This window comes from Balaenoptera musculus, chromosome 18 (assembly GCF_009873245.2).
Source record: "Balaenoptera musculus isolate JJ_BM4_2016_0621 chromosome 18, mBalMus1.pri.v3, whole genome shotgun sequence".
Lineage (NCBI taxonomy): Eukaryota > Metazoa > Chordata > Mammalia > Artiodactyla > Balaenopteridae > Balaenoptera > Balaenoptera musculus.
In genome coordinates this window covers 10,684,673-10,701,206 of record NC_045802.1, presented here as the reverse complement: position 1 = coordinate 10,701,206, position 16,534 = coordinate 10,684,673, and the positions used below count along the sequence as shown (strand labels likewise).

The window sequence follows — 16,534 nt, the reverse complement described above, 5'->3', positions numbered from 1 at the left end:
AAATTAAGGAAGATGTCAGTTACTAATCAAGTCCTGGTCATTTGGATGGGTGGTTAACAGAAAATATTATTTAGCTTCTTGGATTGTCAATAGAAAGAACAACTAGGCTTCCTGCAGGTCTGACTTAGAGCAGGCTGACTTCCTGAGCTGTTTATTGCAGATAAGGGGTTGGTTTCCTGGGCAGGTTGCTGCAGGTTGTGGGTCAGAGTTCCATTTTTAAGACATGGTCTTGCCTTTGACTGTTTCTATAGTCAGTCTCTCAGAGCACACAAATGTCCCCTGTCACCTAGGTCATACCTTGTAAAGAAGAGAGGGGAGGGAAAACTCAAAAGAAGAGGAACAGAGGAACAGCTCTTTTGGAGGATTCAAACTTTGGATGGATTGAATATTTATCCAAAAGAGACTGAGTTAGCTGGAAAGAGTTTTATAGCCTGGAAGAGATGAATTTATCACTAATGAGAAAGCTTAGGATTTTGGGGGTGTTGTTTTTTGTTGTTGTTTTTATATTTTTGCTAGCAACAGGATTGGAGGATACAGAGCAAGATAAAATTAGATTTGGAAAACAGAGTACCTACATTTTTTGCACTCCCAATATGTGGTGTGCACATTTTGACCCTGTTGCTGGTATTTTTGCACACAGTTTACTAATGAGGAAGCTAACACTGAGAACATTTCAAAATAATAACGAATATCAAAACCATGTATTTCAAGGTGCCACTTTCTTGGAAACTAGTAGGTTCTGCCGGGGATACTTGGACGGAGAAAGTAGCAGCTCTGCTTACTGAGGGCCAAGTCCTGATACAGATAAACACAAACCCAACAGACCACAGGTTGAGAATGTGGAGAAAATACTTACCCATCCCTAAGGAAACTAATTTATAGATTTTCCAGGATTGTGACATTTCAGATGTTGTAGTCCATTGTTCTCACAAGTATGCACACATGGCATTCAAGCATTCCCATTTTTGACCCAGATGATATAGTCATCACACTCTGAATGTCAAGAGTAAGTTCACTGGGATTAGGTGTAAATTGAACTAAAGAGTCACTCAGAAAAGCCATAATTAGAATTTGGTGCCATATCATCTGAGCAGGCTGCTCTGGGCAAGAGTTCTCTGTGACCGAGACCCACATTGCCTGAGGCCCAAGCTTCCCACAACAGTACCTCCATAACCCTCCCTCCCCCCTACCCTTTGAAATGCTGCAACCATGCAGCTGAGGCCAGGGGAGCAGAGGCGACATAAGTGAAAAATTAATGATAATAAATTGCTTTGGGCTCACTGTGATTAGTTAGAAAATAAAATTAGATTTCATGAAGCACCTTCGTATTCCAGAACTCCAAATCACTTCTTATTATGAACATATGGTAATACAAGTTGAATACCAAGTAATTAATGTTCATTTTGAGCACATCTCTGGAATTCTAGTTCTTTAAAGCCTCTCTTAAAAAGTCCTCCAATCTGACAGCCACATTCTCAAATGTTCCAATGCAACCTAAAAAGGCTGTGTTTCATAAATTCCATATTGATATTACAATAGAGTAGCAGAATAATTTTAAGATTTTTTCCCATTTGATAATTGCCTTATTGCTTTTGAAAATAATGACTCTCAATTATTCCAGTATGAGATGCATTCATTTTATTACATTATCTAAATTTGTGTAGATATTATAGGCTTTATGCAGCCCCTGGTAAAGACAAAAAATGTTCCTATTTCTCTCAATTATGCTTTTTTAAAATTAATTTTCCCATATAATTTTCACTTATTCTCCTATGCACTACAAAATAAACATCAATGTGTTGTTACTAAGCACGATATATACATTTATATCTATAATCACTAATTTTCTTATTCTATCAAGGGTAGGGGTAGACAATTATAACAAAAAATATTTGACTACTAAATTATCTACTGTGTGCCACTCACTGTACTTATTATCTTCATTGTGCAGGATGAACCAGGCTCAGAAAAGGTAAGTAAGTTGCCCGTGATAACATAGTAGTAAGCAGTAGACAAGTCAGGTTTGTCTTAACCACTGCATCTTACTGCCATTCCAGATTGGGACTGGTTATATTTATTTTCACAGCAAGTCAGTGCCTTCTTTCCTCCCCTCTTTATCTTCTCTCTCCTGATTTAGGTAACTTCTCTCTAAGAGCACAGACAATGAACCCGGGAGTTCTAGGTTCCAGTCCTGCACCTTCTGTAGATACTAGCTGTGTGATAGTGGGTATATTAGTCACACTTAGTTAACTTAGTCATTAACTTAGTTTTGGTGATATATAACCCCCTAAATCTCAGGGCCTAAGCACAGAAAAGTTTATTTCTTGCCATTTTCACAGAGTAATGTGGGTAGGGCAGCTCTCCTCCAACTAGTGACTCAGGGATCCAGGCCGTTCCCATCTATGGCTATAATGATGCCCTCTCATCCTCCAGCCAGCAGATGAAGGGGAAGAGAGCATGTGGATGGAAGGCACTTTGGATGTGTAACCACTGGCCAGCACTAGTCACTTTTCATCAGACAACATGTCCAAGCTAACTGCAAAGGAGGCTGGGAAATTCTACATGAGCACGTGGATACAGTCATTTCTGCCACACTGGGCTAGTTTGTTTGTTTAAATCTGTTTAGGTCTGTTTTCCACTCCTACAAAGTAAAGATGAAGCACTTAGCACTACACTTGGAACATAATATACATATACTCAGTGTTTTTAAATTTAATATTATATTATATAAATTTGTACATAGGCCCTCAATGGAAACAGAAAGCTACTTTCCTTAGATCTACAGGAAGAAATCGAAAGGAAATGCATTTGCCAACCAAATCTCAATAGATACCCAAAGAAGTCATATTTTAGAGCTCTTCATGTGAAATGTTCCTTAGAGCATTATATGACGGGGAAAAAATCAGAAGCTTAGCAGGAAAACAAGCCCTCTGAAGGAAGGAGGAAGGGCTGGTAGAGTATGTGGTGGGGGAGGAGAGGGGAAATGCAGTATTGAGGGCTGAGAGAGTTTATGAGAGAGAGAAGATAATTTGTTTTTGTTGTTAACAATATTTTTCTTCTCAAAGTTAGAAGGCTGAGGGATAATAAACAAGTAAAGGAAAATCCACTAATAACTATGATGTCTCTCTGAAAATACTACTTAGAACTTGGGTTTTTTTTTAAATTCCCTGATTTTTTTTTACTTCAAGAATCAGTTGTTTGTTTAATGAACTGAGGAGCATCTTGTCCCAAGTTCCCAAACCTCCCCTCTGATCTGTATCTTTCAACTTCCTACTTTATGTGTTCCAGTATTTCAGAATAATCTTATTATTTTGTGTTTTTTCATACCTCAGTCCCCTCTTTCTTCTCCACATTTCCTAAATCCTAGAGCATATTCTTAGGCTTCTCATGTTTGTAAACGATCTCTCTTAATGACAAATGGCCATCTGATGATGTGGACTCTACTTTGATAGAGGCATAGGAATAGTTTTCTCTGGATCAAAAGTGTAATGTACATTTCCACAGTGTCTACTTTACAAGAGTAGCATAAAGTCTAAAACAAGTTATTCACATTTCAATAGACTCCTTCTCCCCTTATTGCTATTAGATTTTTTGTTTGCTTTCTAATTATTTTGCTTTTAAGAGTAATACTTTATTATTTTTATGGAATTATATATTCATTATTAAAAATCACAGTATGCTAAAAATGTAAAGAAGAAAGTTAAAACAAAACCGCCCAAATTTTACCAATACAATATTATTGAGGTATTTTTCTATTTATATACAAAATAGAAGGATAAATCAATAAAGAAATACAGATGGAAAGACTCAAATAGCTTTCTAGTCTACCTGTTAATTTTCAATTAAAAAAAAATGACTGTATTTCATAAACTCTAATACACTCTTTTTCATATTTTAGCATCTCTAAAATTTGGACATGTCTTATAATGGAAAATATCACTGTGGCCAGGCAGTAATGCTGATATGATGCCCATTGCTTGGAACTTCCTGAAATTGGTTGCTATTCCTGGTGGACTGACGGCCAAATACAGTCCTTCAAAACTCACACAGAAAGGAGGACTAGCCTTGGTTGTTGCCTAAAAAACTCCCTTTAACACCTTCAGATTAAAAAAAGACACCATGTCCCCAAGTGAGTGACACACACTATCTCTGGATTGCAAGTATTATCAACTCTTTCTTTGTATCTCTGATGTTTTCCAAATTTCATATAATAAACAAGTATTATTTTGAATTTAGGAGGTAATTTAAATCTATAAAGTTTTTTAGGGGACTCTGGGTCGATGGTATACTCAATTTTTGCCTCCCAACTACTCTCTGAATCATGAGCAGTTTCTCTATGATAAAGAAAAGTGGGTCTGAGACACAGCTTCACCCTGAATCTCCAGGGGAAGGAACTGTGCATTGCAGCCTCAGAGGCAGGCTTTCATTGAGGTTCAGGATGAAGATTTCTTACTTTGCTGAGACCTCGGGTCATCAGGACCTACTGATCTCACTGAGAGGAGTAGAGTCTGCTTACTTTCCAAGAGTTCTGGAAACAAAAAGATATTCTCCCAACAGGAGACATAGGGTTAACAGTTTTCCAGACTGGACTTTAAAAAATCCAGTAATACGTTGTTTACTGGAGACACATATAAACAAAAGATACAGGAATTATGAGTATTCGATAAATAATGGAAAAAATATACCAGGTAAATATAAACCAAAAACTAAGCTCTAAAAATGAATATGTCATGATCAAGAGGATTTATCAGCGTGGCTAATCTGAGAAATGCAAAGATTGTTGAACTCCATAAAATCAGTCAGTAAAATTTACTACAACAGTGAAATGAAAGAGAAAAACCACATACAATACCATCTCTATAGATTCGGAAAAGGTGAATGATAGATTTTAACATCTATTTATGATTAAAAATAATTCTCTGATAGATAAGAATAGAAGGAATCTTCTTCAACTTGATAGAGGGTAGTTACCATAATCATACTTAATGGAGGCATTTCAGATACATTCCTTTTTAAGCTCAGCAACAAGACAAAGATGCATTCTACCACAGAAGTGGTTATGTCATGGCCAATGCAAAAGCCAAGAAGAGATGAGTTCCAGTTATGCTTATCATGGAGTACTTGGGATCCTATAGAAACAACTGTTACAGCTGGTCAAAAATATTATAAAACTCTCCAGACATAATCCTTGAGAAAAGGAAAAAACACACACACACACAAAAAAAATCCGTGGAAGTCATAAGACAGTAGGCTGACATCTTTATAACACTGAAACTTTAAAAATATGTCAGCCTACAGTTCTATATTAAGTGAATATATCCTTCAAAACTGAAGCCAAAATAGAGATGTTTTCAAACCTAAAAACAAACAAACTAGCCAACAAAAAAACTCAAAGCATCTGTTGCCAGGAGGTATACACACAAGAAATAATAAAGAGAAATTTTCAGGGTGAGGATAAATGTTACCAGATAGAAACATGGGACTGTAAGAAGGAATGAAGTGCACCTGAAAGGATAAATATGTGGGCAAATAGAAATAAATATTGACTCTTTCAAACAACAACAATAATAATATTTTGTGGGATTTATAGCATATATAAAAGTAGAGTATAACAAAAATAGCACAGGGGAGGGACGGAGTAATAGAAGTTAAATTTTTGTAAGCTTCTTTTATTGTTTGAGGAATGGTAAAGCACCTATCTAAAGTAGATTATAATGAATCAAAGATATGTATTACAATTTCAAGTGCAACCAATAAGATCATAATAACAGATGATATAACTGAAGAGATAATAGAGGAGAAAATGAAATAATAAAAATACTTGTTAAACCCAAAAGCAAGCAAGAAAGGAAGAATAAATGACACAAAACAGATGAGAAAATAGAAAGCAAATATCAAGGGCTTCCCTGGTGGCGTGGTGGTTAAGAACCCGCCTGCCAATGCAGGGGACACAGGTTCGAGCCCTGGTCTGGGAAGATCCCACATGCCGCGGAGCAACTAAGCCCCTGAGCCACAACTACTGAGCCTGCGCTCTAGAGCCTGCAAGCCACAACCACTGAAGCCCACGTGCCTAGAGCCCGTGCTTCGCAACAAGAGAAGCCACCGCAATGAGAAGTCTGCGCACCGCCACGAAGAGTAGCCCCTGCTCACTGCAACTAGAGAAAGCCTGCACGCAGCAACGAAGACCTGCCACAGTCAAAAATAAATAAATTAGTTAAATAAATAAAAAAGAAAGCAAATATCAACATAATAGATATAAACCCAATTATATCAGTAATTAGATCAAATGAAAATGGCACTGAAGAGACAAGAAGAGCCTGAGCATCTTCTAGTGCCAGAAAGTGAAGCAGTGCTCAAAAAACAAAAGGATGGAGGCACGGAAAAATTACAATGGCCAAAACTAGAACAATTTGAGCAACAAAATAAAATAACATTTTTTTTTACCATAAAGCAAGCTTATTGGCTAGTCATAGTCCCTTGCCTGATAAGGAAAATCAAACTTTCAATGTTAAAGGGCCTGAGCTATTAACATTCCTGTCTGAATTGAACTGTTGTACTTTTCCATTGGCTTTTTTTTTTTTGGAAACAGCTTTATTGAGATATAATTCACATACCATACAATTCATCCATTTAAAGTGTACAACTCAATGGTTTTTAGTATATTCACACAGTAGTACAACAACCACTACAATCAATTTTAGAATATATTCATCACCCCAAAAAGAAACCCTGTATCTGCTAGCTGTTACTCCTTTTTACCCCTAAGCCACCCAGGCCCAGGTAACTACTTATATACTTTCTGTCTCTATTTGCCTATTCTGGACATTTCATATAAATGGAATCATATAATAGGTGTGGTTTTTTGTATGTCTGGTTTCTTTCACTTAGCATGATGTTTTCAAGGTTCCTCTATATTGTAGCATGTATATTAGTACCCCATTCCTTTTTATGCCTAAATACTATTCCATTCAGTATGAAATATATCAAAATACACCACAAACAAAAAAAAATCTATATATTTTGTTTATCCACTCATCAGTTGATGGACATGCAGTTTGTTTCCACATTTTGGCTACTAGGAATATGCTGCTGTGGACACTCATGGACAAGTGTCTGTGTGGATTTGTTGGCTTTTATCACAGGACATGGGAGGATTCAGAGCCAGACCAGAGGATCTCCTGCATTATAGCTCTTCTTTATCTCCTTTGCATATTGGCAACCTGACTTCCCTTTCATTGTCAGGATCAATCACCCCAGCCACTAAAGTCATCATTTTTTGCCTATTTATTCAATGTTATTAAGAGCCTGAAGTGGCCAGTAGCAGTCTCAGCTTCTAGGTAAGAAAGGGAAAGATGCTGACTGATATCCACAAAACAGGTCATCTTGTCCAAGTTAGTATTAAGAGCTTTCTCTTCTGAGTTGCTTTTTGGTGAGCGCTCAGGTAGGACATAACATATCTTCTCACTTTGTGCCTATTAGGAGAGGTCAATCCTCATATCTCTTCCTTAGTCCTCCTTCTCACAAATGTTTTAATCCTTCTATGTCTCCCACAGCAAGCCAAACCATTAGCCACAGCCCATGAAAAGATGTATATTTTTACTTTTGTCCATATCTCCTTCAAGAAAAACTTAACAATCAAATGCACTGATCAAAGTTCTAACAAATGGGAGAATTTTTCTTCACCACTGTCCTTCAAGGCCATCTTTTTGGGGCTATAGTGCTGCAACCATCTACTTTCAGGTGGTACCAACAAATAATGCAGAGCCATTTGTAATTCAGACCTAAAGGTTTTCTTCTACAGATGACTAGTCATAGGAAACTCCTCATAGGTGTGAGTTGAAAACAGTGAAATAGGAGTAAGTTGGATATTGCTCATGGCTTTAAGGATCTTCTTGGGTTCAATGTTATATATTTATATGACTTTCGTTCATTGACTGAGGGTTGCTGCACACGTATAATTTTGTGACTTGGTGGGTCAGACAACATCCATTCAGGATAGGCAGCTCAGGTCACGTGGGAAACTTGGTAGTCCATGGTCAAGCATTCAGGCCAGTAACAAATCAGAAAGCTGTTTCCCAAAAACACAGCTGTCTGCAGAGGATGACACAGCTTTGCTCCAAAATCATAAAGGTCTGCACTGTAATTCTCCTATCAGGGCCTGCCAAAGGTTCAAGCAGCACCTCTATCTTCCACAGACACCTATAGATACCATGGGTGTGTTAGTGGGCCCCCTATGAGACAAACCTGAGCCAAAATTCCATTAATCACCTCATATTCAAAATCCCCTACTTGTGGCTTAGGAATCTCTAGGAATTGGTGTCAGTTCAGAGCCAGCGTTTAGTAAATCCTGAAGAGTCTGATTATTTTCCCTTCCTCAATGCATGACCACTCTGGCAACTGGGCACAAGTTCCTTTGGAGACAGCTGAGAGGAAGCATCAATTTTCGGCTATGTAGAAGGTGCCCTCTTCAAGAGGACGTGGTCTCCCCTTCATTCAGGAGACTCTAGATTTGCCAACTGACTTAAGTCTTGGAATTGATTAAAGAACCATAACTCTCTTTGGAGATTCGGGTCAGGATTCTTACACCAGACTTGGAGCTGCTTGCTTATATAAATCAAGTAAAACTTTAATAAGCTGTCTGCTGTACATTGAGTGGTAACCTGCAAAAATGTATATTGAAGACCTAACCTCTGATATCTATGAATGTGACTTTTTTGGAAATAAGGCTGTTGCCGTTGTAATTAAGATTTAGTTAAGATGAAGTCATACTGGAGTGGGATGGGTCCTTAATCTAATGTGACTGATATCCATATAAGAAGAAAAGAAGAGACACAGAGACCCAGACACAGGAAAAATGCCATGTGATGAAGGAGGCAGAGACTGGAATGATGAATCAACAAGCCAAGGAATGCCAAAGATTGCCAGCAACACCAGAAGCTAAGAGAGAGGCATGGAACAGATTCTCCCCTCAAGGCATCAGAGAGAACATGGTACCTATACCTTCATTTCAGACTTCTAGAACTGTGAGAGAGTAAGTTTCTGTTGTTTAAAGCCACCTAGACTGTGGTACTTTGTTACGGCAGCCTTAAGAAACTAATACACTGCCCAACTATTCCAGTCTAGGAACACCATAAATAATTAATTAATGTTGACAATCTCCGTGGGCAAGACTGCTGTGATGATTGCTTTTGTTCTGTCATCCATTACGGTAACAAGTCCATCTTATTTTTAGTGATTATGTACTGTCACTTGGCCGCTGCCATCCAAGATTCCATCATGTCTATTGAATTCAGGAATGAAAAGATTTTTTTGTGTGTGCACAGTGAAATCAAGGAAAATGTTAACAGATATGTGACAGACTGAAAGACATCCAAAACCAAGATGGAATTATTAACTAGACCGTACAAAGAACTTGTACAAATCAACAAGACAATGGTAGGTAATCAATTGAAACATGCGGCGCCAGCCAGCTCCCTCTCTGCACTCTGCGACCACCACAGTGAACATGGCCACAGGAGTGCAAGTTGCTGATGAAGTATGCCACATTTTTATGACACGAAAGTTTGGAAGTGCTCCACACCAGAAGAAATCAAGAAAAGAATGAAGGCTGTCATTTTTTGTCTCAGTGTAGACAAAAAGCGCCTCATTGTAGAAGGTGGCAAAGAGATTTTGGTGTAACCATAACTGATCCTTTCAAGCATTTTGTGGAAATGCTTCCTGAAAAAGACTGTTGCTATATACTTTGTATGATGCAAGCTTCGAAACAAAGGAATCCAGAAAAGAAGAGTTGATGATTTTTTTGTGGGCACCAGAACTAGCACCTCTGAAACGTAAAATGATCTATGCAAGCTCCAAGGATACAATCAAAAAGAAATTTCAAGGCATAAAACACGAATGTCAGGCAAATGGGCCAGAAGACCTCAACTGGACTTGTACTGCTGACAAGCTAGGTGGATCCTTAATTGTAGCTTTTGAAGAATGCCCTGTATAGATCATTGTTTGGTGTCACAAATTGAAAGCTTCCATGTTTAATGTTATCCTCTTGCTATATAAGTAAAGCAAATACATTTAGGCCAGGGACTCACTGATGGGGAGCTGTCTTGTCATTTTTTTAGGGTACACTAACTGTTCTATGAACATGTGCAAATGGCCCTAAAAAATCTAACTCTAGAGTTTAAAAAAAAAACACGCAAAAAGGATATGAATAAGCTGAGGAAAACCTCAATGGTTAGAAATGTAGAAATGTTTATCCTCACTAACCATTAGGGAAACTTAAACTAAAATAATGGGAGATCCCTTTATACCCATGAAATTAGAATGAAAAAGATTGTCACACAGTACGAAGCATTGGTAAGGGTATGGGACAATGGGAATTCTGATGGATTGTTGGTAGAAGTATAAATAGTTTTAGCCATTCAGAAAAAAATTCAGATATAGCTCATATCTCAGTATTACCAGGTCAGGGACGCTATTCCACAAGCCCATGAGGAGTTATAGCTAAAGATTATCAATATAGCATTACTTATAGAGGTAGGGAGTTGGAGGCAACCTAGATAGCCATCATTAGGAAAAAACACAAATTATTTTTTTAAAATAGAAGCAAATTGTGGATGTATGTTATGCAATACAACACAGCAAGTCTTGCTGAATTTTCTTGCGAAAATAGATCTTTGCTGACCTTTTCACTCTATATCTCTACTACTACCTCAGTCCAGGTGATCTTTACACCTTGTTAGATGACTGCAACAGCCAAAAGCGATCTCTGTATTCTACTTTTGGAACTTCCTACCTTCTTTCAACATGGTAGGAAAAATGACCTTAAAATATGTTAGTGTTCCCAAATAAGAACATGATCTGCCTTCCCATCGATTCAAGTCTTATGTTGTGTTCTCAAATAGACTTTATAGTTTTCTTCACTTATTTCACCATGTATCGACCCAGTAAAGATTTTTGATTCACCTATCATGTACTTAGTCACTGTTTTCTAGGCATTGAAGTACAAAAGTGAAAGTCTTCTACCCTCAAGGAAGCTGCATTCCAGTAAGAGTTTTAGTTAATAAGAATGCAATAAACAAATAGCAAATGCAATGTTAGGAAGTCACATGTACTTTGAAGAAATAAAGTATGGGGCTAGAGAACCTGGGAGCTAGGCAAGGCAACTGCTATTTGAGAAGGTTTATACTTTCCTAGTTAATTTTTTAAGTTATTTTATATTTTTCACTATTATTTATGAAGAAAATAGAGAATGCAGAGAGCAAAATAATACTTCAAAAGTTATCAGTACTGGTCTCCTAAAAACACACTATTTATGTAAAAAGCTACAAAAGGAAAATTCAGAGAATAAAATAAACTCTAAGACATTAAAATTTATGATAGCAGAGATACAAAGCCCTATAAAATGTTGGAATTTAATCTCCAATAAACTAGAATGAAAAGGTAAAGTGATGGAAAGCAGAAGATAAAAATTAGAAAAAAAAAGAGGATCAGCACAGTCAGAACAACATAAAAATAAAAAATTCCACAAGATCAGGAGAGAGAAGAGAGAAAATACATGAGGACAATTATCAAATAAGTAATAATAATAATAATAACAAATACTCAAAATGCAGGATGTGATTTTCTGCATTAATGAACCTACCAAGTGCTCAATACAATGGCTGGAAAAATGTCTTACACTAAGTCACATTAGTATGAGATTTCAGAACATCGGAGACAAATAGAAATTTGTAGAAGCATCCAGAGTAGGTGGAACCAGTTTACATGGTTTGTAAATATGTTGTAGAATTTTTTTTAACTTCTAGCAGAGGATGTGGGAACAACTAAGTAATAGGCTGATATAAAACAAACAGCTATAACTACTACAAAGAAATTTTTTAAATTACTAGAAATGAATTTTATTATAATACATTGCATGACTTGGCTATAAGCAATATCCACAGCCATAAAAATGTAAAAACTAAATACATAGCATAAATTACATAGTATAAATGTGCTATAACTGTGGAGAGGCCGAGGTAAGGAAAGTGTGTAGGTGTGGGTTGGTGGAGAAAGAAAATTAAGTCCTTGTTGGATGTCAATAGATGATATTTAAAACTAAAAAAAATGAAAAAAACATTGTACAATTAAGTCAGAATGGAGCAGGTTAGAACCCAACATCATTTTTTTCTTTTTCATCTCACTTTCTACTTACCTCCTCCCCATTAACAATGAATCTGATTTGAAGGTAAAAGGCAGAAGGTAATTGTTGATATAACCCTGACTTTTGCCCTACTTTCATTCTCTTTGGATTTTGAGAATAAGGAAACTCTTACCTTAGGTTTTCTTCAATTCCTCTCTCTGTTTATCATTACTTTGATAATGCTATCTTCTCTCTGAAAAGGAAATGAAAGATTTTACCAATTGTTTTTTTAAATATTACTGCATACACATCTGATGGCCTCATGATAGACATAAACTGTCTCAATATCTTATCTGTAAAATGGACATTATAATCTCTCTCTTGCCAAATTTTTGAAAGCAATCTTGAAAATGAGGATTCTAGAGTAATACCTGGCACATTGGAGATTCACAGTCACTGGTGATTGTTGCCAGTAGTATTAGTAGTAGTGGTACTATTACTAGTCCTTGTTTTACTTGCCCTGTTGCCAAAACTGATTCATATCACTGTGTGTATAAAATGTAATTGATGGACACAGTATACCTTGGACAGCATATGCACTCAGAAATATTGGTTGAATGAATAAATCAATATATATGGGAATGAGTGCTAGGTGCTGGAGGCTTTTTTCTATAAAATTGACTGGCGTATTTACAGTGAAGTGATCTTTCTGGTTAGATTTCTCCCCAGAGAATTCTATTTTTATTTTAATTGAAGAGCAGTTATAAAAGCTAATTGACTCTTTGCATTTGCAGGAAACTATTCCTACCTCCCATCAACCCCCATACCCCAAGGGGCAATCAATGTTTAGAGGTTTCCCACCTATACCAGTGGTTTAAAAGAGGTTAAGCCCAAGATTAATGTATATAGCTTGTTAGATATGTACTTAGAGTTGTTTTTTTTTTAATGAATCCAACTCAGGCAGGTTGGGAATTAATGCTATAAAATTCAGCTCAACAGAAACTCAATTGAAAAATGAGAATGATATAATAGAGAGTGCTATTGAAAAAATGGCTTTCCGAGGCTGCTATTTTTGAAAAGTAATTCAATGTTCTTTGTCACTTAAAGCAAAGATATAGGCACATTGTATTGTATATAAACACAAAAACTTCCCCCCTGTTTCTTTGGAACTATGTTCAATTTGTATGTATTAGTTGCATATAATGCTTAAGAAGAGTATTAAAGGTATTTTGAGGACAAGATATCAAATTAGACAGAAAAAGTGAAGAAAAATAAGTAAATTTTTAAGTCTACAAGCATAGTATATTTACACGTCTAGGAGATAAAAATATTCAACATACTTTATTAGACCAATTATCTAATTACAAGAAAAACAAGATTATAATGGACTTGGAAGAAAACCTTTACTAATTTCCAATTTGTTATTTTTTTAAATGTTATCAGAATTAACCTGTTCTTTTTTTCTCCATTAGGCAAAAAAGAACTGGAGTGGGAAGAAATAGATTACCACTCACTTAAAATTAGATAATTCAACACACATATGCATTACAAAAAAAAAAAATCATCCTTTATCTAAATGTTATGTCAAATAGAATAAAAATACGTGGGAGACAGAAATTTTAACGGATAAAAGAGGATTATTTTAAACCCAATGTAGACTAATTAGTAAGCAAGTATAATATAAACATGGGTTGAACTGGTTCAAATACTTACATTTTAAGAAATTGATTATCTTACACTTTGGCATTCTCTAGCAGTCACTTAAATGTGCAACTGTGTATTTGTATATTTCTATCCGTATTACTAAAATATTTTACAACAACAAATTAGGGCAATAGGGAATTTAGAATCAAATCTAGAGGCAAATATTTTCATATGAAAAAGAACAACTGGCTACAGTTGGATTGATGCTTACTTTACATAGTATTTCCCAGATTCTGGTTCACTAAAACAGCTTTAGGTCCAACTTGAGTTCTACTAGTTCCATATTAAATTTTTTAAGTAGTATTTGTAAGTTTTTCTCAAAAATAAAAATGAATGCAGCCATGACTCTGTGAACATATTTGGCTCCCTGACCTTGCCAGGGAAGATTACAATAGTACTTGGAAGCATAGTAGTGTGTTTCAGTTCACACACTTCAATAGCTTTTCTTTTTACTACGCGATCAAGTTGAAATTTGAATAAGGCAATCTTCACACCTTTCTTTAATATGACCTTATTTTACTCCACCCTACAACAAACCACTATCAGAAAGACTCATCTCATTGCCCTCACTCTCACCCACAAACATCATACACCCCCTCTTCACCCACCAGACCCAGTGGTCAATGCTCAGCCAAGATGGTACTCCACCCCTGTGGTCATACAGTAATGAAGACCAGCGCTGACCTCTTTCCTCTCTCGGGGAACTTACAACCAGTTCTATATTGTCCACTGATTGATGATTTACTGTCTTTTATATATACATATAAGATATATTAATTATATATGTATATACTTAAATTGCCAAAACTAAAGTTTGAACTTCAGTTTCTCTCGTGTCTTGTGTGTATTAAAACAAAAACAATAACAACTGAAACAACTGTTAATTTTCCAACTTCATAAATATTGTAATGTTTTTTCCTACAAAAAACACCTTTATTTGTTGACAGATTACTCCTGATTGCTGGTGTAGGGGTGGGAAAAAGCTAGAACTCAGGGAAGGAGATAGAATGGTATGGTGAGTGCATAGGGAATGTCAGTTTGGCTTGAGGGCTTTGAATGAGTATTTATTCACTCATCAAACATTTATTTAATGCCTCCTATGAACCAGGATTTGTGGAGGGCTCAGAGGTAAAACATCTGTACCTGCCTGTAAGGAGTTCACATGCTCACATTCTCGTGGGTGAGACAGCAAGAAATCAATATTTATAACCTAGTGGGATAAGCACCGTAATCTGGGTTTGCATAAAGGTGATGAGAACATAAAAGGAGGGGAGCAAAATGAGTCTGACTGGGAGAAATGCCTCAGAGAATTGCTCCTGCAGGTGACGTTTAAGCTGGGCCTCCAGAAGAGTAGGAGTTAGCTAGTCTCATAAGGGAAGATCATTTAATACAAAAGAAGGAGCATGTGCCCAAGAAAAGAGGCAAGAAAACACAGAGTGTAGTCAGGGAATCACAAGTATTTCAGTACAGCTGGAGCATGGAGTACTTACAGGAGACTGGGAGAGGAAAAGTGGGAGGAGAGTGAGACAGAGGCCAAAGCACTGTACGCCATGCCATGGCATTCAGATTTGATCCTACAGAAAATAGGGAGCCACCGGAGGGTTTTAAAGCAGGGCGATGATGTGATCGCATTCGCCTCTTAGAAAGATCACTTTGACAGCTGTGCCAAGGACAGATTGGAGGGGAGGAGTCAGAAGTTGGGGAGGTGAATTAATAACCGAGAAGAGAAATGATAAGGGGCTGAACAGGCAAGAGCAGCAGTGGAGACAGAGAGGAGGGAGCCAGTGTAAGTAACAGGAGAGGATATGATATGGACAGCACTCAGTCCCTGTTGTGGAAGTGAGAGAGGAGCCTAGACTGACTCCCACAATCACGGCTGGAGTGCAGTCCCTCAAGAGAGAAACTCAGGAGGATGGGTGTGGGGGAAAGTTATGGAGACATTAGATCTGCAATGCCAAGGTTGGGACGGTCATTTAGCAGTTTACAGGATATATGTGCCTTGAGGACAAAAGAGAAATTTGGGCTGGAGTCATCAGCATGTGTAGGGCAGCTGAAGCCAAGGATGTAAATGGGATTTCTCAGGAAGAGTAGAAAGAGAAGAGGGCAGAGAACAAACCCTGGATGATCTCATCATGTAAGATGATAATTAAAGAAGAAGGGACTAGGGAATGAGTGAACTAAGAGAGAATGATGTTAGGGAAGAGATTAGAGAAGGAGGTCAGTTATATCAAATTGTCAAATTCTGCAGAAAATCAGAATAATCTAAGGACAAAAACACTGCCTATTTGACCTGGCAATTAGGAAGTCATCGGTGACTTTAGTGGAGCCACATAACAACAGTGGTAGAGACAGAAGCAGGATGAGGAAGAATTGGAAACAGCGAACTTGGACTACCCTTTTAAGAAGCTCTACCAAGAAGACATGTGCCATCTTGTAGTAATCATGTGTAATCACGTGTAATCTTGTAGTAGGCAGCTTCTCAAATGGCTCCCAATGATCCCCACCTCCTGGTCCCCACACTCTATGTAATCTTCTTCCTTTTGATGTGGGCTGGACCTAATGACTTGCTTCTAATGAATGGAATATGGTAAAAGTGATGGGATGTCAATTCTCAGATTAGGTTACAAAAACCTGCAACTTCTGTCTTGCTTGTTCTCTCTCCCTTATTCGCTCTGGACATAGCCATCTGCCAGCTTGTAGACTATCCTATGG

General features: G+C 37.1%; 1 protein-coding gene and 1 pseudogene across 1 annotated transcript in view; one reads left to right on the top strand and one right to left on the bottom strand.

Moving 5' to 3' along the window:
* RFC3 (replication factor C subunit 3) overlaps positions 1 to 16,534 on the bottom strand; it is a 367,610-nt gene that overhangs the window by 50,984 nt on the left and 300,092 nt on the right. Inside the window, exon 12 of the transcript XR_005017285.1 lies at positions 12,312 to 12,371. The gene's annotated coding sequence lies outside the window, so the exon portion shown is untranslated. The remainder of the gene's footprint in view (positions 1 to 12,311; positions 12,372 to 16,534) is intronic.
* Positions 9,506 to 9,991, top strand: LOC118884443 (annotated as a pseudogene).